Raw genomic sequence first — 17,146 nt, 5'->3', positions numbered from 1 at the left:
GGTCTCCTTGCCTTTGCCCATGTTTGACCAGAAGACGCACAACTGTTTTAACAAATATCAACCAGCACAGAGAAGCGAATACTCGTTTCTTGCAAAGTGTCCATCGGAATAACCCGGAAGATCTTGAAATACCTGTTTTCTCCCAGTCACAACAAACCGTGGGACTCAGACACCATCACAGATGCGCGCTGCAGTTGTGTTAAATATGACGCTGATCACATATTACATCCCATGGTGGCCAACGTACAACACAGACCCGAGCACGAATACTATACATGTAACTAATAAATCCTCGTTGCGTTTGTCTCTCTTCCATTAATTTGTAACTGTAACTGCACTGCAAACCGCAGCCGTCATCTTGCGCCAGCAGGATCCCGGTGCATTCTGGGAGATGTAGTCCATCAAAAGACCGTCCACGCTGAGTTATAAAGCAGTGTTTTTGTGGTGGAAACTACAGTCCCCACGACCCTTTTTGAAACAGATTACTTCACCGAAATAATATTTGAATAAAGAGATTGCTGATATTTTAGCAGGGGTTACCAGTTTTAAAGTTACAGTGAAGTGAAGAAGTGATTCATGTGAGAGTTTGCACGTACTTTAAAGGATCCTAACACTTGCACATCACTGGGTGCGTCTTCGTTTCCTGTGATTGTACAGCACACTGAACTAACCACACTAAATAACTACACTCACCTTACCCCCAGTTTCCCGCAGTTGAGTGAATATTTGTGAAACTAGGGCTACTTGTTCAAAATCTGTGAAAAGGTCAACAGATATTACAATACATCAAATAATACAAAACATAATGTGACTTTTAACACAATTGAAATAAAATAAAATAAATAATGAAAACAGTACACACACACACACACACACACACACGTATATATATCAATCCACTACTGGATGAAAGCCTTCCCAAGATGTTTACACTGTCCTCTATCTACAAATTCTCTTTTCCATGTCACGCCTGCTAGTGCTATACATACCGAACAGCCATAACATTATGACCACTGACAGGTGAAATGAATAACACTGAAAATCTCGTTATCATGGCACCTGTCAGTGGGTGGGATATATTAGGCAGCAAGTGAACATTTTGTCCTCAAAGTTGATGTGTTAGAAGCAGGAAAAATGGACAAGCATAAGGATCTGAGCGACTTTGACAAGGGCCACATTGTGATGGCTAGACGACTGGGTCAGAGCATCTCCAAAACTGCAGCTCTTGTGGGGTGTTCCCGGTCTGCCGTGGTCAGTACCTATCAAAAGTGCTCCAAGGAAGGAAAAGCGGTGAACTGGCGACAGGGTCATGGACGGCCAAGGTTCATTGATGCACGTGGGGAGAGAAGGCCGGCCCGTGTGGTCCGATCCAACAGACGAGCTACTGTAGCTCAAATTGCTGAAAAAGTGAATGCTGGTTCTGATAGAAAGGTGTCAGAACACACAGTGCATCGCAGTTTGTTGCGTATGGGGCTGCGTAGCCGCAGACCAGTCAGGGTGCCCATGCTGACCCCTGTCCACTGCCGAAAGCGCCTACAATGGGCACGTGAGCATCAGAACTGGACCACGGAGCAATGGAAGAAGGTGGCCTGGTCTGATGAATCACGAGTTCAAGGTGTTGACTTGGCCTCCAAATTCTCCAGATCTCAATCCAATCGAGCATCTGTGGGATGTGCTGGACAAACACGTCCGATCCATGGAGGCCCCACTTCGCAACTTACAGGACTTAAAGGATCTGCTGCTAACGTCTTGGTGCCAGATACCACAGCACACCTTCAGAGGTCTAGTGGAGTCCATGCCTCGACGGGTCAGGGCTGTTTTGGCGGCAAAAGGGGGACCTACACAATATTAGGCAGGTGGTCATAATGTTATGGCTGATGTGTGTGTGTAAGTGTGTGTAAGTAGTAGTCACAGAAATTTGGCGTTAACACCATGAGTAGAAATAGTGGTCTGCCATGAAATCCCTCCAGACTCCAGTGATGTTCCAGACTGCATTGAACCTGTATTGTGTTTCTAAAATACCTCCAGACGATGCAACACCTCTTCAGCAATTGTGTTCTTCGAAGTCGCCCCACACCTGTGCGTCTCACCGCAGTAAATAACAGCAGTATCTAGAAAAAAATGCTCAACATTTAAGATCAAAGTATTTGTCTAGATTCTCCAGTGAATATATATAATTCAATTCAACTGCCCTGGGTTTTCAATGGGATGTAGAGGAGGACATGTAGGAGTCAGTGATTCATAAAGTCAAGCCAAGATCACACCACTATTCACAAATACCTCACATATAATAGGAATAATAATAAAAACAACAACAGAAAAAAAATGCTGCTCTAGAGGCAGTTCAGAGGAGAGCAACCAGACTTATTCCAGGTCTGAAGGGAAAGTCCTACTGAGAGACTGAGGACCTGAACCTTTTCACCCTGGAACAGAGGAGACTACGTGGGGACTTGATCCAAGTCTTCAAAATCATGAAAGGCATCGACCACATCAAACCAGAGGAGCTTTTCCAGATCAGCAGGGACACACGCACCCGGGGACACAAATGGAAATTGGGCTTCAAGGCATTCAAGACAGAAAACAGGAGACGCTTCTTCACACAGAGAGGCGTCACAATCTGAACAAACTCCCCAGCGATGTGGCTGAAGAGACAATTTGGGAACATTCAAAAACAGACTGGATAGGATCCTTGATCACTCAGTTATTAATGGACAACAAATGAGCACGATGGGGCGAATGGCCTCCTCTCGATTGGACACTCTCTTATGCTCTTCTTATGTAACAATATTAATAATAATAATAATTCCATTCAACACATCAGTTTATCAAGGTATGCACTAACATTCATAACATTGACTTTCTTGATCATTACATCGTTTCTATAAAGACCCTGAATGTGTGGTGTGTCTATCATTGGGAGAAACAGTGTCACAACATGCTTTTTGCAGGCCTGTGCACAGAGCTCCCTTCCCCCACGCCGGCGCAGATTGTAGTGCGCGTCTATTCGGCGGCGCCGGTAGCGCAGGAATGTGTCACACTAATGCAGGGCTGTAATGATGTCAACTTGTTATTTACTTTCCAAATCTGAATGACTGAGCAGGGCGAAAGGAGAATTAATCAAGCCCGCTGTGACCGGGCAGGCGAAAAAGACGCAGCGCACCCGGAGTGGGGGAAGGGCGGCGCAGGCTGAGCACATGGGCCGGAGACAAGGTAATATTGCATCATGCTGTGGAGACTGGAGATGGCTTTCATTTGGTTTCCAATCAATGGGGCTGTATCTCGGAGGCAGCTTGGGATCGGAGTAAACAACCCAGGGAGTTATGTAACGGGGGACACCCCAGTTAAACCAGCGCACACACAGCGCACACACAGATAATGATAAATAAATGATCATTTGTGCTGATTCACATCCTGGTGCACATGTTCAGTTTGGGTGGCAACAATATTAAACGTGCATTGGATCATTAATAATAATCATAATTAATAATAGTGTAGGTAGTTCCACTTTGAATGCACACATTAAAGTGCAGGATTGTGAGGGTTAGAGTATAGTGCTATAGCAGGGAAGCAGTTTATAATCTCTTTTGCCTCTACATTAATAGAAAATACATCTGGGGGGTTGTCGGCTGTAAGACTTTGCTGAGGGGGGGGAGGGGAGCTACTACACCAGAGGTTTGACACAGTGTGATCTGTAACGTTTCCAAATGTGTCCTGTCTTGCAACAAAGCTCAGCACTCCGGCACAGAGCCGTTAAACACGGGGTTTCGCTCGCACCGCAGCCTGGGAGGGGGTGTTGTGATTTCTGCACACTTAACACGGTGCACTGTGTCATCTGTGTCTGTGTTTCCACCCCCTGCGTGCCAAAGAGCGCTCTGTGGAAGCAGGTTTAAGGTCAGTGGCTGATTTTCCCATTGTAGGTCACTGGCTGTGGCTCCCGTCTCAAAGTGTCTCTCTCTCTCTCTCTCTCTCTCTCTCTCCCTCTCTCTCTCCCGCCGCTGTCTCCTGTAGCTTCACACACACACACACACACACTTACACACTTACACACCAACTCTGCTAATGCAATAGTTAGCAGCACCTCCTGACTTCACTCCTCTCCAAACTTTGCCCTCTTTCTGGTGCATCAGTCGCCGGCAGACGGACACACACCTCCGCGGGGCTTTCTCCCTCTCTCTCTCTCCCTCCCTCCCTCTCTCTCTCTCTTTCTCTCTCTCTCTCTCTCTCTCTCTCTCTCTCTCTCTCTCTCTCTCTCTCTCTCTCTCTCCGGCGGGGCGGATTACAGGCTGCAAACGACACCGCGGAGTTTATAAGGAATACTATGTGAAGAAAAGTGTGCGTTTCCTGGCTGAAGTTGGGACCTCCTTGTGGAAGTGAAAGCGGTGGCGGTACACATCCACACGCACACGAACACACTCTCTCCGAGCCAGGTAAGTTGGCCTCTTGCTCTCGGTGTGCGGTAAAGTTTCATCCCTCCCGTGAAGTTGTGTGGATGGGGGTCGGGGTGTGCTGCGGACTGGGACGGGTGTAGGCTGCCGGGGTGTTACTTTCTGCGTTACTGTGTGTCAGCTCGTCCCTGAGCCGAGGCTAGGGTGGTCGTGGTGTGTGTGGGGGGGTTGGGATGGCAGCGAAAGCCCTGGTTTGTTGAGTTGTGTGGAAACTGTAAATGTGTGGAAGCGACACACTTTGTGCTCCGTGGGGGTTTGTTACAAAGACGCGGGTGCTTTTGCTACAGCATCGGTGTGTTGGTGTTTTTTTTTTTTTTTTTTTTTGTACTGTTTTACCCGCGAACTGTTTGTGTAGATATTATTTGAATGTCTGCCACATAGGAAGGTACAGGACTACATATTTCTCATGCAGATGGCCAGGCTTGTGAAGCGCAGCGGTGGGGGAGGGGAAGCACATTGATCTGCACCTAGGAGAGCATGTCTTTCTGAAGTGTTTTCATGGCTGGGGACTTGAGACTGTATGAGACATGTGTGGACATTGCAATGGCCACGATTAGGTCCTCGGATGGCTCCACACTGGTTGGGGATGGGTTTCTTTGTGAGCTGAGACAACGATGGACAGCAATAGTGCGCCAGTGCATGTGGAGCTCGCCATGAGTTTGAAACCGAGAGCAGTGGGATATGAAATGAGGCTTACTGTGTACTTGCTGCTTTTTTGCAACAGACATAAAAATGCGTATTTAAGCGTTGCTCATGAACTGGAGGAGTTTGAACCGCGCCAAGTGAGGAGGACAGTGTTGTGTGCTGTGATCCATTTACTGTTTGTGATCACCTGTTGAATGTCTGCACCAGGATGTGTGACTTTTTATTAAAGGCACCTTGTGGATACAGTGTGGAAAGTGTTTTGTTGTACAGTTTGTAAATCCAATTTGAGAGCTAAGTTTACTTTCCTGAGGGGCTGGATCATGTATAGAACAGTCCTCTTTTGTTTAGACAGTCATTGTAGGGCAACCACATGTCACCATCCGAAACATGAAGTGCTCTAACATTGCATTGTTGCAAATATGGTGGTGCACATTCAACACAACTTCAGTGTGTGTAGTTTGGAGGCCACTGTTGTCTAGACGCAAGCTTGGGATTGTATATAATCTTAAAAAATCAGCAATGAAGAATAATTTTCGTTGACTTACAACCCGCCAAAAATGATTTCATACACGAAACCTCTCCATAGTTGAGGTGGTACGCGGGGGAGTAAAAGTTGTGACCTAGTTCTTGCAAACTTGGATTGTTATCTCTTGTCACAATGAAATAAACCTACATTGTACTTAAATACACAAAATCTCAACATCCTTGCCCCTGATTTAACACTTTTCGGTGTCAGCATTTAAACAGGCCTTTGGTGAGAACTTGAGTACAGATAGTGATTCAGCATCAAAGTATTCTCTGCTGGTTCTTGTGTCTTTATTTTTTGGTTGCCGAGTCCCCAGTAGATCAACTAGGTGGTCTGTATGTACAATAACTCCACACAAACACTAGACATGACAGAAAGGTGCTCTCACTTCTCATCCCTGTGAAACGGCAGCAACACGTGGGCGTCCCCACATTGCCGTTTCCCTGGTTTGGATAGGTATGCATGAATTAGTTCCTCTGTGCTCCTTGGTGAAAGGTATGGGGTGGGGGCAGGGCAGCAGAGTTCAATGTGTTTTTCTGCAGCAGATCCGTTCATTTTATTCACATTATTCTTCTCTCTTGTGTGTGGAAAGTCAGTGGGTTTGTTGACAACACGTGTGGAGTAATACAGAGAAAACAGTGGGAGAGAATGGAAGCTAGTTGGCTTCGATAGATAGAGACAGAAGTTTTGTAAAAATTCCATTAGCTAGTAAATTAAACTCTGTAAATAGGTTTTGTGTTTTTAATGGCAGTTTATAATACTACAAAGCGATCCCATGCTCAACGAATAGGAATCTGTTTGCAAGATCTCGCAGGGTGTTCTGAATGTTGTGGCTTTTTATTTTTCGGTAACATATCCCAGTTACATAACATTTGCAGCACATTATGAAATATCTGCAAGGAAGAGCAGATTTCCTCTAGTTGTGTAATGATATAAATTACAATAAAGATATTTTAAGTGATTGAACAGTGGAGTAATGAAATGGCTGAACATTGCAAAGCCAGTCCTGGATTATTCTCAGAGTGTTTTAACACACTAGGCTTTGCTTGTATATCATGTATATGTTTGCGTTCTGGAGTATCGGACAAACAATTTGTTTTGTTTGCAAAAGCGCACTGATCGGGTAAAGATGTAATTGTTAATTAGTGTCAAGGTTGTGTATATTAGGTACTCTAAGGATGTGTAGTTGCACACTAACACCCCCCTCAATCAGATACACTCCTAAAGTGTTTACAGACATGATTGAAGACCCTGTAGTGCTGAGAAGCTGCTGTTTGGACTGAAAATCATCCATTTCTGAATTTTCCGTCAGATGATTACGTCTGTCTGTCGAGGGAAAAGGAGCTAAACACGGAGCTTCGTGGTGTTTTGATTCGGGTACATTTATTTGTTTGTGTGGTTGTTAATCAATGTTTTTATTTTTCTTTATGTTTTTGGTTCAGAAGCCACAGAGATGCCCAATCATATCACAAAGATGTCTTCCATTATGATATGAAATCCCACATCGCTGTGTGTATCAGAATTTAAGACCTTTTTCTTGATGAGCACATGTCCAGAAATCCTGCAATATGATGGACATAGACTGAGGATTTTCTTATAATATTCATATGCTTATGCTTTAAGTACATCTTGGCATTTACCTCATTATCTAAGCTGTCGCATGACTTTATGTTGAAAGTCAAGCTCCCATATCAGTCTGGTTTTGGAAATAATTTCTGGGCAAATAAACTCTTTCAATTAGTGATGGACGTTTACTGCAAATTAGATCAATGCCATTGCAGTATTAGTGGCAAGACCTTGGACATTGCACCTTTCTTTATGATCCCCTTTCAGAATTGTTCAGGTATAGCGTCTCACTCGGATCATATCTACATTTCGTCTTTTGCAATACACACATTTTTCTGTCTCTCGCCTGATAGAGGAGTTTGCAAACATATATACATAATCTGCTCGGCACTATCACCCATCCAGTGACTTTTCCTCACACTGTCTATACGTGTCAGGTTGCCATGCTTCACATGTTTGAGGGATATCGGGTGGGATGTTTGAAATGGGGGCAAGAGATCACAAAATGATCACCAATTACCAGGATTTCAGAGGCAGTAAATGCTTGGCTGTGTTGATGCCCTCAGAGGCCCTCAGTCCTGGTGCTGGAGGGTCACATTATGCAACGACTTGAACATCCAAAGCACACTGGTAAGCGGCTACAGTAGCGTGTTAGCTAATGTCTACCACAGTGTTTGTCACTGCCTCAGCACTCGGCTCACCATCAAAGACTGCGTCTGGATTTGCGGCTGGCGAATGAGCATTTTAAAGCGAGTCTTGCTTGTTCAAGAGCACTGAAGGCATGTCTTCGGTGTCGACAGCATTCCCTCTGATAACTGGCTAGTTGGTAGTTAGTTCAACTTCCCAAGGACAATCCCAAGCAAGTTTCTAATTAAATATGTCTCTGAAAAGACTAGTTAAAATCACGAGACGAGATGTTTACAGACAGTGCCATAGTTCTTGAAACAGCTGGCTGTTCCCTGTTTGATAGCCTGTCTTTTGTCATTACGATACCAGTTTTTCCCCAACCCCCCCGCCATTAGTATTCTTAATCGGCAATGCCTGCTCTCCCTGATGTGTATTTCAGTCTAAAACAATCTGTGTTTGACAGCAGCTGCGAGGTATCGGAGACATGTTCACGCTGTATCTCACACACTGTTACTCGTCTGGCTGATGGACGTTTCTGGTACCAGAGAGCAGTAGGAACCCGACTGGTCCGCCGTGTTTTGGCTGACACTTCTTGCGGCCCAAAGGGCAATGTGGCATTCTCTGCTGAAAACGGTGAATGTGTGAATAATACAACTTATTTGAGGCCTAATGTGTACAGTAATTCAAGGAGATGGTTTTTACTCCAGAACTGTGAGATCGGTGAACTGAGGACGTCCTTGTTTTTGTTGTGTCCGGTCTTGGAGATGGCTGGCTGAGTTTCTGAATAGCCCTGGTGTTGTTAGTAGGTGGGGCCAGATCTTAACCTTGTTGTTATGCCCAACAACTGCTGTTTTAATACAAATAAACACAACAGAAACAAGGTCATTTTAAATATGTATTTAATGAATTCAATCTCCTTCAATCTCTGAGTCTGGGGCTAAAACGTCATTGTTAAAACACTTAATATAGTGCATTCAGTGTATTTTAAATGTCTGTAATTGTCTCATCCTAGAGGTAAGATCTGGTCTAGACCCAACATCACATCGATAAACACGACAGCAAGAATAATGTGTGTTTGTGCTGGACTTTGCCATAGGAATATAATTTGATATAGCTGCACAAATCCCCTTTGACGTCTATGCTGTGTTTTGGCTGAAAATACTTGTTAAATTCTTTTTTTATATCCAGTAGTGCTGTTTGTATCTTAGAAACATACGTAACAATTTTGGAATTTCGTTAATATGTAATATTTTTTCTATGTAAAAGTTTTTTCTTTGAAAATGTCAACATGAACACAGCACGGTTACAGATACCCTTGGATATTCTTGCATTGGGTAGTACCTTGTTGCTTGCTTTAGTCTTAGATGTTTTCTGAGATGGAAATATAAGTTCATGAGATGTTTATTAAGAATAAAACTATGTATTTTATCCCACAATTGCCCCAATACTTTTAAAATAATTGATGGAATCCAATTATCTTGAACTTGGTAGCTCAAGAAACTCAGATTGAGTATAACATAACATGCTCTGTATCAATTCTCAGCAAAATAAATGTATTTAATGGATACTTTAAGTGTGTATATCTCTGATGCTCTCGAACTGAAAGCAGGGTCAGCGTTGAAGATTCCCCACAAACTGCGTTACACACAGACCTTCGAAGGTGCTGCTCCTGATTTAATTGCAGTTGACTAAATGATGCCTATCGGTACGTGCTATAATTTGTGTTTCTCTGCTGGAAACAATTTGTGTGACAACTTTGTATGCATTTGCATATCTAAAACTGAAACAACACGACAGTGACGTCTTCGTAACTAACACAATTGTGCACAATTGTAATTATTGTTAACTCCACTATTTGATCACCAGTCCATTTGATCTTTCTTAATAGTGAGCTGAAATTGATAACTTTTCCCACACAAACTATTATGCTGAATTTAAGAGTTGCATTTCTATTGTGCAATGGTTAAAACACGTTAGATCTCACAGATCAGTAATAAAAAAGCTGTATCAGTCAACGATCACAAGCTTAGACATACCGACTCCACCTAACAGACCGAGTGCTGCTCCATGGCATCCAAATTACACTTAGTTCACTTAGTTCACACAGTTAAACACACACAGCGGAGTCCAAGGACTTCATGTGCGGCAATGACACGGAGATCGAAGGTCACAAGTAGAAATTAAGATTAGGGATCCTTTCAGAGTAAAAATAAAAAGCACTTCTAGAAGACGTCTGGAACAAGCTATGCAGCTGAGCTGAGGCCGTCTCTGAGTTCCTTCAAGAATGGATGAATTCGTGGAGTCCATTAGCTGTTAAAAACCAGACGAGCAAGTTGGTCTGAATTCCCTCTGGTTTTGTAGCTTTGTCAACATTTTCTAATACTCGGTGCTAATCCTACATCATGTACAAAACCTTTCCTCAACTTCATTGTATGTGTATTTACACCCCTCTCTACATTACTTTTACCATTGATATCTGAATGCATTTTGCCTTCTGGCTCTTGCACAACAGAGCTAAATTTCTCTTATTAGATGAAAATGAAGACATACACAAAATCAACACTTGAAGCTGTTTTAATTGACTGTATTTTGTCATGGAATGCTAAATCATTTTTATTTATAATTGAAACATTTTTCTAGATATAAATCTTATGAATCGCATACAAAATAGAGCAGTGTACATTGTTTAAATGCTGTTTGTTTTTCATTCTGTCTGAAGGATAACTTTTTCCAAAGTTCAGAAATGCTGAAATGTTTGTGCGATAAAACAATTTGAAAGTGCTTATGACTTAATTTTTCCTTCTTTGGAGGCGGAATACACAGAAAATGCATGTTCTGCGTCACAATCATTGATAACACGTCTGTCCAGTTTTTCCTTCTTTAAAAGACTCGCAAAGTATCTTCTTCAATTCCTTTTAATACACCAAATCTTTCTGATTTGATTTCCAAGAAGAGAAAAGAAAGACGGCTCATCCAGGAGAAGAACAAGCGCCCTTGTCCGAAAACAAAGACACCCCTGTTCTCTGGTGCTGCATGAGCTGAATATAGTGTTGCAGGTGATGTCAAAAGTGGACAGATGACAACCCGATGATTCCCTCTCTGTGCTTGTGTTCAGTCTTCTTTATGAATCTGCTGCCTCGTTGTATTTGGTCTAATATGACTTCTCTATGCTAACAAGGACACATTCACAACAAATTTGAAGCGCTTTACTATTGGCTACAGTCATATCTTTGGTGGATCTTCTCGTATTTAGTTGCAGCTTAAGAAGTGTCAGCATCCCCCCTATCTTTGAATCATCCACGAATCTAGACAAGTCTGCCAGGTATGCCCTGATCTCGGCAGGTGAATACATCACAAAACGCAAATCCCCCGTCTTCAGAGACTCGACTCGCATCCCACAGATCAGATAATATTCCCCTGAAGAGATCTCCGCGTCCTATGGTTATAGCAGGCGAGGAACCATCTGTAAGTCACACCGATTGAAACTTAAGAGTCGAGTCTTTCGTGAAGTGCTTTGTAAAATTCGCTCTTTTAAAGAATCTGCATATTTCAAAGCGTTCAGCTGTGTCTTATAAAGCTAAAGATGTTGTGCAAGCTAGATATCCAGGCTAACCCTGATTAAACTGGTATTTTTTCAGTGGGTCTCTTCCTGCTAAAATATCATAGAAAATAAACAAAAATGCCGGGATAAACAATACAATCTTGCAGCCTTCTAACATTTATAGCGAGCATGAGTAAAACGGAGCTTCACGAATCTCAGGTCCGACTGCATCTCTTTATCATGATCGTTGTAACGTTATTGAACTGTTATTGGGAATAATATGCTGCATGAGAAACATCTGTGAGTTGTGACTGTGAAAGATTGGCATTGAGGATATTTATGGAGAAAATGATCAATGGAGAGGAGAACTGATGAGGTGAATTGCACGGTCGATGGAATTGACGTTGACAATAACGGCGACTCTTCCTATTATATTTTTAGTTGTAGTGGGAAAGGGCACCTTAAAATCGATCTCTGTGTGTTCGGGGGTGGTGTTTAGTAAGGACTTTATGATGGTGGGGGAGTAGGAGGCTATGCAGTGCTGAGCTATAAAGCTATAAATAGATGTATATGAAAGGCGTAAACTTGTTTGTATTCACTCTACTTTGGCTAATCGCTTCTCTCGGTCAACGTCCTTATTTCTAACTTGTCCTAAGATCTGCCCTCACAAAGTTATGTGTTTCAGTACAGGATTATATGGGTTCCATCAAAAATCTCATTGCTTATTGTTTCTGTGGATATATTCTAGTGATTCGGTAGCCGATGAAGAAATACGTTATTATAACCGTCCTCACCGTCGAACACTTCGCCTTCCTATTGTCCCTATAAGGGCTCTTTTGCATTAAAAATGATACATGTAAATGATTATATCCCATTCAGGAGGGTTACAGTTTAATTGTGACACAAATATTTCAGTTTTGCATTTCGGCTGTGAACACATAGCAGGTTTAAGTTCCTTGTCTTTCCACTCTTCAAGCATGAAATTGTTTAAGGCTGTACGGCATTTAAGAGCTGGTGTCGGTGAAACCTGTACAAGCTGAGAGGTAGAGAAGTTATCGGTGCCTTCAACGATGCAAATACATCTCAAAGCAATGAGAGGGTATTTATTTATTATTTCTTAGCAGACTCTCTTACTTTGCTTAGGGTTACAATTTCTGAACGAAACGTTGACTCAAGTGATGTGTTTTGTTGGTTTTAGTGTATTTTTCTTTCAGTAATCTATCGCAATTCCAGTTTGTTCGTTGCAAAATCATCCTATTATATTCCGGAAATCGCAGTGTAGATTTTGTTTTAAAGCTAAACATTTATAAACTCCTTGTCTAAACAAAACCAAGTGGTCAAGTAGATCTTGCACAGCCATTGTTTTTTAAATGAATGGATTCGGTGACAGTTGCGACCTTGTGTGCCAACTGCACAACCTTTCTGCTGACTCACGTCAGATCGCTGTTTCTGTGGTTCACCTTGAATCGTCCATATCAATTGTAACTCGGCAGGTTTCTTTTTGAAGAGAAACTCAGGGTCCTGTCCTTCCCCCTGTAGTTACCGTCATGACTCAGAATACAGTGATTGTTTTGTGTAGTAGCCCTATACATGTTTTGTTTAGTTTTTTTTGCTGTGTGTGCAGATTTGTCTCAGATCTGTCCACCCACCAGTTTCACAACGTGTTGTTTAGAGCGTTTGAGTCACTTGAAGATGTCTATCTTAAGAGTATGACAAAGATACGCAAGTTGTATGATTGGGGGCACAATGACAATGTGAATATTAGAAGAATTATCATAGGGGCTTATTCAGCCTCTTATGTGTCATTAATTGGCAATTAAATGCCAGGCCTCTTCAAATGTCGTCGTCTCAGTGTTATAAGTCCTTGGGTACAGATTTATAAAACCACTTTTTATGCATAAAGGAAAGGGAAGTTGCACAAATGTGTTAACGCATATTTGTACTCGTGCTTGCATTCATATCCTGGTTTATTCCAGTTTGTATTTTCTAACTAACTCCAGTAATAATAATAGAAATGACCTATGCTTTTAGTTATGTCTGAAATGGGAAGTTAAATCCGTGGCTAAGATTATAAACTTGCAAGGTTTACAGAAATGGTTTTAGATGTCCCATGGGACACTAGCTGGAACAATACAGATAAATAATGGATTGTGTGTTTACATTAAATCGAAAACTACCTATAAACCATAACTCATCAAACAGAACTGAACTAGAATGTGGAATTCTCCTTATCTGTTAAAGAAATCCAATCATTTTGATTTGAAGTGAGAAACAGACATGACTCTCGATGTAAAGAATCGTTTATGGCGGTTTTGCACATCACTTGACTTGCTTTGCACATCAGCTCTGTTGGAAACGGTCGTGATTCCTCCTCTGATGTCGAGTTTTAAAGGTTGCTCGTTGTGCTGCTGAAACTATTGTATAATCCTAAATGGCGGACGGTGGGGGATGAGCAGGCAGAGTGAAAAGTGTGTGTGTGAGGGGGGGGAGGGGAAAGCATCTCTGCTGCCGTTGGATTCTCAGAACTGTGTCGCTGTGCTGCGGCTGCCCATTAGTTGTCACTGTGTTTACAACATCTTTGTGAAATGGCTTTTTCCTGTATACATGCAGCAGGAAGATGTGTGGTTCTTAAATTAGCAAGTTCAGGTCACAAGGAAAGCAGCTGCTTATAGCATACATGCGAGCGAGACTCGGCACAGGGTTATCTTTAAAGGAGCAGAGCCGGTGTTCTTTGGAAATAAATAATAAGAATAAAACTGAGATGGTGTGATCTGGTGGTGGTGGTGGTGGTGTTGAACCGGTTTTTCTGTACATCCCTGGCGCTTCCTTTTATTGATATCAAAGGTATCTGAGCACTGCTGTGGTATGCTTTTCCCCTCTTCTCCATAAGAATCAATTTCCTACAAAAGACTCCATGGAAAACCTGCATGGCTGCACGTCAGTAGGATGTTTTGAACAATTTATCTTGCTTTGCCTAATTGGTATTGGCTCTTGACTGTGGAAGAATGTTTCCCTGCTGGTATTCATCTGTAATTCTGAGTTTTTACTGAGGAAAGTATTACTGGTGTGTCAATTGCCTGACTAATGATGGGTTTTGTTTGCATTATCAGGCAGGTGGTTCAAACTCTTATGGATGCAAAAAAGGATATAATAGGTAATCAACCACTGGGATCTCCTGGGACCAAGCAATGCCGAGTGTATGGCAGTGAAATCCTGTACTTCTCATATAAAGTAACTTCAAGAATATTGAAATTACTGTCCTGTGCTCATCTGAAGTTCCTGTAGTCTGATATGATTCTGCAGACATTTTTACTGAGCATAAATTACCGTAAAACACACTGGGGTTAAGAGGTCTGAGAAGGTGATTTAAGATTTAAAATGTAGATTAGGAAGATGAGGTTTTGCTTTCTAACTCTTTGATGTAATTTGATGTAAAGGTAATCCAGCAGACCGTGTTCTTGTGAGCACACACACTTTTGAAAGATAGTTTGAGGTAATTTTGAAACCTGTAAAGTGCAAAATCAACCAGTGACATGTTTCTAAGCTAACCATCGCAACTCGAGGACTTTCCAATATTATCAAAGAGCTTGATAATACGTCCGGGGTTTTCACGGCACCTACGTCTTTCCTTAAATGTTTAATACGAGTCAAAATAATATATTTGAATGGCGTACGTATATATGTGTGTGTTATAAAACTCCCTTGGGGGGAAGAGAATAGTTACAGTTGGAGATTAGAGATCACGTAACCACAGGTACTAAGGTTGCCTGTTACCTGTCAGAACGGACTGCTGTCTTGAATTATTCAGATAATTCACTGGGGTCTGGGAATCGCAAGACACGAGGACAACTAGGGTTGCATTTCAATTCTGAGACGAAAGCCCCGCGGACCGCCACGCTCTCTGCTGCCGCTCGATTGGTCGCCTTAACGCATCTCCTCCAGCTCGGGTGTTAATTCTAGCCTCTCCAGGGACCTGATTTGAGGTTACAGTTGGGTTTGTGGTCCTGCGAAAAAAAAAAAAAAAAAAAAAAAAAAAGTGAGGTCAAGGTTATTTTAACACCGTGTGGATTCTGTATTTTTTTTTTAGCTGTTCATTCAGAGGATCGGTTTACAACGGGTTTTTGCTTCTCCATTTCACCCGTTCGCTGGAGCCTCCGACTAGATTAGGAGGCGTGTTCAGTCACAGATGTCGAGGGTGATTTTGTTCACAGCGTGGGCGACTTTAGCCACAAATTATGCTTTTCGTAGATCTGTGTGAATCGTCACATTTAAAAAATATGTATGCAAAGAGACGCGCGCCATTACACATGAGCTACTCTTTCTCTGATGAATTGGGCCAATCGAACCAGTGTGCAGAGTTGGAGATGGCCAACCGACTCCAGTTTGAAGACAGCTTTCTAATTGGACAAACGGTAGTGCCTTTCAGCCAAGCAAACGTTATGTATCGATTTGTACGTTTGTCACAAGTGTTTGAGAGCAGTAACGAAAGCAGGAGAAAAGCTCTGGTTTAATAAATGCAAAGATAAAAGCAAAAGGTTTGCTACCTTCTGTTGATGTAATATTTTGTTATTTTATTTTAAAATGTCTGCTTTCCACTATCTGTTTAATCTCAAAATAGTTTTCTGCTTTTGGAACACACTTTTCTTATGTTTCTATAATTGGCAGCATTACTCAGAGCAAAACACTAAAAAATGTAATTTCTTGCTTTCATACTTTTATTTTTTTGTGAAACCTCCTGGTTAGCTGCACAGTCTCGTTTATATTAAGGTACTTCAGGAGAGCCGGGTTCCTAAGTCAACAAACGGTTTAATGGATAACATTTCACAGATTCACATTACAGTAACACAAAGAATGTGGAATAATGATGGATAATAATAACAAATAATGTTTATGAACCAGAGCCGCAAGATCAAATTCTCACCGTCTGGAATCATCAATTAGATGGTTTATTAAAGGACAAGGTTGAATTTCTTTTACAAAAGGAAGTTGACATTTAATCATCAATATTTTTTGACCGCCAGCAGTACGTTTACCTCATTCTACAGAATTGCAATGTTGAGTTAGATTTAGGCAGATGTTCAGATCATATTTTTTTTTATTCACTTTAAGATCTGAATGCTGTCTATGTTTATAATATTTCGCCCCTGCACAGCTGCTTTACATGGGCTAGATTTAGTTTTTTTGTATTCTTTTGTTATCATCCTAAGGACAAAAGTAAGTGTATGTTTGCCTAACATAGACACATTTAACAGCTGCTCAGGAATGGTTCTGCTACAAAATAAAGCATAATCTCGGCATCTGATAAGACATTAAGAGTGATTTGCGTTGTGTTTCTTTCTCGTCTCGGAAATTATACCTGTAGTTTGAAAAATAGTCGAATATCATAAGCTGTATATGTAAAAGTGCTGTTTTTTTAATTATGTTCCCATGGCATTAGCCTTTAAAATACATGCATATATAAAAAAAGTAAAATCTAGATTAGAAATGTCTGATGGTCATCATTTCTCTGTCTGCTTTGCCGTTTTAAAATAATTCACGCCTGTTTCAAAATCGCGAACATTTTACATTTTTCATGCTGAAATTTCATGTTTTTCCTGTTACAAATTGATACAGATCACTCCACATAAACAAATGTAGATAAAGGGCTTGATTTGAAAATAGTGCGATCAAAAATGCATTTGGAAAAATGGTAACACTTCAAATTCGCTACCTTTTCAGAATTCAAAGACTTAGTATATTGCATTTTTAATGTTTGACGATATTTAATGTCTCTCAACTTCCTCTTCTCGCTTCTTG

General features: G+C 41.6%; 1 protein-coding gene across 2 annotated transcripts in view; it reads left to right on the top strand.

The window, feature by feature from the left end:
- The first annotated feature begins 3,726 nt into the window (after positions 1-3,726).
- Positions 3,727-17,146, top strand: part of tbl1x (transducin beta like 1 X-linked) — a 61,357-nt gene continuing 47,937 nt past the window's right edge. The window contains exon 1 of one of the 2 annotated variants that reach the window (XM_066705945.1): positions 3,727-4,427. The gene's annotated coding sequence lies outside the window, so the exon portion shown is untranslated. The remainder of the gene's footprint in view (positions 4,428-17,146) is intronic. The other variant, XM_066705946.1, reaches the window with a different exon arrangement.

Source organism: Amia ocellicauda, chromosome 6 (assembly GCF_036373705.1).
Source record: "Amia ocellicauda isolate fAmiCal2 chromosome 6, fAmiCal2.hap1, whole genome shotgun sequence".
NCBI lineage: Eukaryota > Metazoa > Chordata > Actinopteri > Amiiformes > Amiidae > Amia > Amia ocellicauda.
The sequence above is the reverse complement of the archived record's forward strand: the minus strand, read 5'-3'. Positions and strand labels throughout refer to the sequence as shown.